We start from the raw sequence: 6,659 nt of genomic DNA on the forward strand, positions 1-6,659 counted from the left end.
ATTGACAGATGGGCACTGACCGCAATCAGGACTGACGGATTGACAGATGGGCACTGACCGCAATCAGGACTGACGGATTGATAGATGGGCACTGACCGCAATCAGGACTGACGGATTGATAGATGGGCACTGACCGCAATCAGGACTTTGACAGATTGACAGATGTTCACTGACCACAATTAGGACTTTGACGGACTGACAGATGGGCATTGACCGTGATCAGGACTGACAGACTGACAGAAGGGTACTGACCGCAATCAGGACGCTGGCTCTGCTGGCAATCAGTAGGCTGGCACTGTAGTAAAATGTGTTCTGGAAGATGTGCTGTTTAAAACAGTATTCTTTCACTGTCAAAAAAGTCTCCTCTTCTCTCACAGCTGAACAGTGTGTGAGAGAAGAGGAGAAATCACTAGAAACAGCAACATTGTTTACAGTTAGTGATCTGCTGTGATTGGTCACAGCGATCACACTGAACAGAGCCAAATACTTTGCCCTGCAACAATGTTGTTTAAACTACACTGTCCAATGGACAGTGTGTTTAATGTTGTTTGCTCATGACCGCGCCAGGGGGCGCGCAAGAGCAAAAGAAAAAAAAGCCGTCTCGTAGCGGCAAACTGCAGATAGCCGACATCCGTCCCACCGTTCTATTACAACGGGCGGACGGCAACAGGTTAAACTGCAAATATTAGTAATAAGTAATGGAGACAAAAATAACCCAATCCATAAACGAAGCCAGTAGCCTTGGAAGAGTGAAAAGAGATATTTAGAAAAGAATTAAACAACGACGGCCTCAATTTTACACAAAATATGTTAAACTGTTCAGTACATTTGAATTTTTTATTTATTACACCTATGCAATTTTTAGATACACAGAAGGGAATTTATCAAAACGTGAGCAGACAGAATCAGGAGCAGCTGCTCATGGCTACCAATCAGCTTCTATCTTCAGTTTGTACAGTTAAACCTTGAAAATGAAAGAAGTTGATTGGTTGTCATTAACAACTGCTCCAGAATCTGTCTGCTCCACGTTTGATAAATCCCCCCTACACTCTTTCTGCAAATACCTACAGTATATCCCATGGAAAATACTACAATGTTAATCTGTGCAGCTATCCTGTACAACTCACAACCCTAACATGCATGACACTACACTTGTGTATGACTGCTTGTACTTTACTGAGTCTTATGTATAACTTGTGAGAAATACTTGCCTTATTTCTCTGTATTTCTTATTTCAATAAACACTGAGGGGAATTTATCAAAACGGGAGCAAAGAGAATCTGGAGCAGTTGCCCAGGGCAACCAATCAGTATCTCTCTTCAGTTTGCCCAGGTAAGATTTGAAAATGAGAGAGGGAAGCTGATTGGCTGCAGTGCAAAATCTGCTCCAGATTTTGCCTGCTCCAGTTTTGATAACTTCCCCCCAGTCCCTTATGAAACAAAGAATGGCATTAATTTTGTGACGTATAACTCACTGTCATAAACCAGGAGACATTAGGAACTATTTCATAACAAATAAGTAATACTTGATATATTTTCAAATGCATTTTAAAAGTGAAACAGAAAATACCATCCAGCCATTGAAGCAGGGGGAAAACCGTTATACACAGTACGGTTTCTGCCGTTATATCAATGCTTTACAAAACCAAACGATTCAATAAATGTGTTAATCCCTTTTGGCAAGAGGGTGTCTAAAGTATAGATCCAAGCTGTCTCCCTTTTAGACATATGGCATTTGTGATCAGCCCCTTTCCAATCCCTTTCCACTATATCAATCCCGAAGAAATTCATCTGGCATTAGAACCAAGCAATATGTCTCCAATGCTAATATTTTACATGGTCTTCAAATATCTCTTCTGTTTTATTTTGTCAAACCTTTGAAAGCATATTCTAGTATACAAATATGAGGCCTATGGTTTTATTTTATAAAATAAACAGCAATGACAAAAAGAGCCCATAGTATCTCATTTGAAATAATATTTATTGGTCTGGTAACATTAAAGGAGAACTATGAGGTGAGTGCTTTTCACTCACCTCATAGTTCTAGCCGACCTGTGACAATGAGACTGTCACAGGTCGGCTCAGTAGATCGGGAGGTGAGCGAACACATACCGGCGTCCGCTCACCTCTAGATCCTGTCAAGGCTCTCTGCCATGACAGGGGAGGGGCTAGATTCCCCCCACCCGCTCCGATAGAGCTGACTGGAGGAACGGACGGGTGAGGGGGCGGGTACAGCTGGCTCTGCCTTTAGATAGGCAGAGCCAGCTGTCACTCACGCAGCTGGGCGGATCCCGGAACAATTGTCGGGATCCGCTTCAGCTGCGGCATCTCAGTATACCGCAAGCTGTAGCTCGTATCGGTATACTGAGCCTAGGGTGACGGGAGGACGCTAGTTTGTGTCCTCCCGTTACCCTAAGGAGAACTATGGGGAAAAGCCTTAACCCCATAGTTCTCCTTTAAGGCTGGGTTCACACCTGAGCGTACTATAGGCGTGTTTTTTCAGCTCGTTTTTAGCGCGGTTTTTAGCACGTTTTTTTGTTCAGTAAAACGCGCGTTCTACGCTCGTTTTTATACCTCCCTGTCGGTATGATTTTTAAAATTTTTTATTTTCTATCTTTTTTTTTTTCACTTTCAAACTTCCGTCCCCCTGTGAAACGGTCGCTCGCAAGGGACGGAAGACGGCAGCGGCCGGAGGACATAGCGGGGATCGCGGACAAGGTAAGTCCTACGCTGTATTCCCGAGTGTGGCTCGGGGGTTACCGCTTTGTTAACCTCGAGCCACACTCTGGAATACCAATGGATACGGGCAAAAAAACGCCCCAAAAGAAGCTCCTGTACTTGTTTGGGCGTAGGGCGTTTTTCAGCGCGTTTCTACGCGCTGAAATACGTCCAGGTGGGAACCATGCCCATAGGAAATGATGGGATTTCACTTGCTGGGCGTTTTTCAGTGCTTCGATCAGCACTGAAAAACGCCCAGGTGTGAACCGGCACTGAGGGTTAGTTCACCATATGCAGTTGTGGTGCAGTCAGTTCAGTTTGACTGCTGCAGCCAAAATACATCACAATGCTTCCTATGGGCTTTCTTGTGCTGTATTCACACCATTGCAGTCCGTTCAGATGCAGTCCGAAAAAGTACTGCTTGTCCTATTTTAGCTGCATCTAACTGCACCGGAACGCATCAAAACGGATCACAATGCAACTGCACAGATGCGCGCAGTTGTGATGCAGTTTCTGTTGTGAACTAACCCTAAGAACTCCAGGACATTTTTTTTATTAACCCTTGCAGTGGGGCTCCACCCACTCTGCATGGTTTTAGTGCTTGTTTGTGTCTGGGTTAAAAAAAAAAGTTAGACTCACCTGAAGCTCCGACCCGATTTCTTAGACTGTTCCTTGTGTCTCTCCCCCTCCTCCGCAGTGGTCTTAGGTCCCGTAAATAATCACATTCTATACACAGTGTATAGATGCGAATACCCTGTGCTGCAGGGAGGGGGAGACAGGCAGCTGGCTGGCTCGGAGCTTTGGGTGAGTATATCTTTATTATTTTCATCCCTAAACATGAATGAGCACTTATGCTTGCAGTTTGGGGATAGCCACAGTGCAAGGGTTAAAGGAGAACTATGAGGTGAGTGAAAATCACTCAGCCTCATAGTTCGATCCGATGTGTGACAATGAAACTGTGACATGTCGGCTCTATAGATCGGGAAGTAAGCGAATGCATACCGTCGCTCGCTCACTTCTCGATCTCCCTGCATAGAGCGGTGACTGTCAGTCATGGCTCCCCTGCAAGGATTCCCCCTCTCCAATCCTCCAGCGCTGAGTGGATCAACGGACAGGGGAGGGGGCGGGTACAGCTGACTCTGCCTCTAGATAGGCAGAGTCAGCTGTCATTCACGCAGCTGGGTGGATCTCGACAGCACTGTCGGGATCCGTCTCGGCTACGGAGGTCTCAGTATACCGCGAGCTGTAGCTCGGGATATACTGATCTTTGGGTCACAGAAGGATGCTAGTATATATCTTCCTGTGACCCTTAAGAGAACTATGGGGAAAAACACTTACCCCATAGTTCTCTTTTAATACATTTTTTTCCTGGAGATCTTCTTTAAACTTCTAACACTTGACTAGTTGCTTAGACCAGCCTTTCTCAACCAGGGTACTGTGGCATGCTGGTGTGCTTCCTGGTCTCCTCATGGGTGCCTCAAAATGTTTTGTGGTAGTGGGACTGTGATGTGAAGCGGGCTCCTGATGTAAAGGGAGAACTCTGATGTAAATGGGGGGACTATGATATGAAAGTGAGGCTTCTGATGTGAAAAGGGGGCTCCTGATGTGAAGGAGGGCTAATAATGCAAAGGCCAACTCTGATGTTCAGTGGAGGAACTCTTGATTTGAAGGGGCACTTTGGTGTGAAGGAGGAGACCCACTTCTTTTGGGGTGTTTTTGTGTGGGGTCCCTTCTTAAAACCTATGACATTTTAGACGGGTGTGCCTTTCAAACTTTTAAAGGGTGCCGTGACAAAATAGGTTGAGAAACACTGGCTTAGGGTAACTTTTCATGGTTGCTCTATGTTTTTTTTTACTGGCTCTCTTTGAATTACACAGAAACAAAACATAAAAAATTCTAAGACATCTGAAGGAAAATGTTGAAGCCAGTGTGGCTGGATAAGACCGTGTTTAGAGTGGCACTTTACCTTGAAGTCACCAGTCTGCCAATATTGGTGAAGTGCTGTACACCACCATCTGGGGAATTACAGCTATTTCCTATTTCTTGTCCTTGAATAAATACAAATGAAGAATACATGTAAAAACTAAATACACAGGGATGTGCCAAGGTTGAAACAACTGCCCTTTAAAGTCTAAGTCCAGCCAAAATGGGGGAATTTATCAAACCTGGAGCAGACAAAATCTGGAGCAGCTGTGCATGACAACCAATCAGCATTCTCTATCTTTTTCAATTCTTAACTGAACAAACTAAAGAGAGAAGCTGATCGGTTGCCCTGGGCAACTGCTTCAGATTTTGTTTGCTCCAGTTTTGATAAATTCCCCTGTATGTGTATTGAGTGTTTATTTTAGAGTGGAGAAAGATCAGAACCCCCCTCTCAGGTTTTTACTGCTCCCTGGGGCTGCATTTGTGAGTGTTTACCTCACTTTCTGTTCCTGGTGGCAATGGATTCACCAAACAGGAAGTGAGGGAAACCTGTAATAGGGATCCTGACAGAAAAAAAGATCCGACTGCTCTATACTGATAAATGTAAATGATATGATTTGTTGGTGTGGGCAGCAGCACTGTGCCCATGAGTCTTATTCCGGTTGCACTTTGCCTTGTCAAAGTAGATTACAACGGCCGGCCGGGAAGCTGCTCGTCGGGCTCCACCGTCCTCTCGTCACAGACTTTTATATTTTACCAAAAAATATGGTAATGTTCTATAATTTAATATAGGGAAAACTGTTTTTTTTTTCCAGGTCATTTTTCCTTATTATAGTAAAAAATAAACCCCCCAGTGGTGATTAAATACCACCAATAGAGAGCTCTATCTGTCCCCAAAAAAAGGTATAAAAATAATATCAGTACAGCGCTGCATGACGGAATAAACGTCAGTCAAAGTACCGCAGCACTGATTACTGAACAATGGCCTGGCCAGGAAGGGGGTATAGCACCGCTGACTTAATATGTCTTTATTCAACCCCAAATACTATGTAACTATGTAATGCCAAGAGGTTTTTAAGCTATTTCAAATGTTGAATAAACCACTTACAATCAATGCTGCTCCTGTATGTTTAAACTTTTAGTTTCCTGCAAAACTACATGGACTCCTGAGCATTGGTCCTGATATCCTGCTTTAGGGTGGCTCCTTCCCCTTGCAGGGTCCTATGGAGCCACCCTTGTGTGTGCGAGGAAGATGTGTGTGTCTCCATGAACACACAGGCAAGACAGGGCAACCTACTCCCCTTCTTGCTGCTCCTCTCTCCTCCCTCTTTCCTTCTTCCCTCTGCTAGCTAGTAAGGGGGCAGCTGGTGGACACTGCTCTGCCCCTTCTGGTCTTGTACTAGATAGTTAGGTCGGGTACACACCTAAGCAGCATAGCTTTTGCGCGTTGGTACACGCATGTTCAGTGTGCGGTTATTTGCACGTTTATACGCGTTATGCACATTTCGATGCATGTCTGGACTGGCAGCTTAAGAAACACTGCGGGCAATGGACGAACGCACGTACAAACGTGCACAAGAATGTGTAACATGTTTCTGCCGTGCGTTTTGGGGCTTTTCTATTGAAGTCTATGGGGCAAAAACGCGCTGTTAACTGTCCAAAGAAGCTCATGTACCTTTTCAGACATTTGCCATTTTCCTGCTGGTCCCAGGCATTTTTCTGCTCAGGAGTGAACAGGGACCATAGAAAATCAAGGGATTTCTTGTGTTTTCCAACTGCTCAAAAACGCCTAGGTGTGAACCAGGCCTTAAGGTGACATTAAACCCTCAGATTTTTTAACATAAACCAATACTGTAATGTGTGCCTTACTGTAATCCATGGTAGTTTCCCTTCTCTTTGCTGCTCTTCCTTTTAAATCTGTATCTGTTCTCATGCTGGGCAGAACTTCTGTTTTGCAGCAGACTGCCTTGTCTCTGGAAGGGATACATGGTGTCTGTGTGTAGGTTTGCAACCTGAACC

Source organism: Nanorana parkeri, unplaced genomic scaffold, assembly GCF_000935625.1.
Source record: "Nanorana parkeri isolate BGI_ZX_2015 unplaced genomic scaffold, ASM93562v1 scaffold152, whole genome shotgun sequence".
NCBI lineage: Eukaryota > Metazoa > Chordata > Amphibia > Anura > Dicroglossidae > Nanorana > Nanorana parkeri.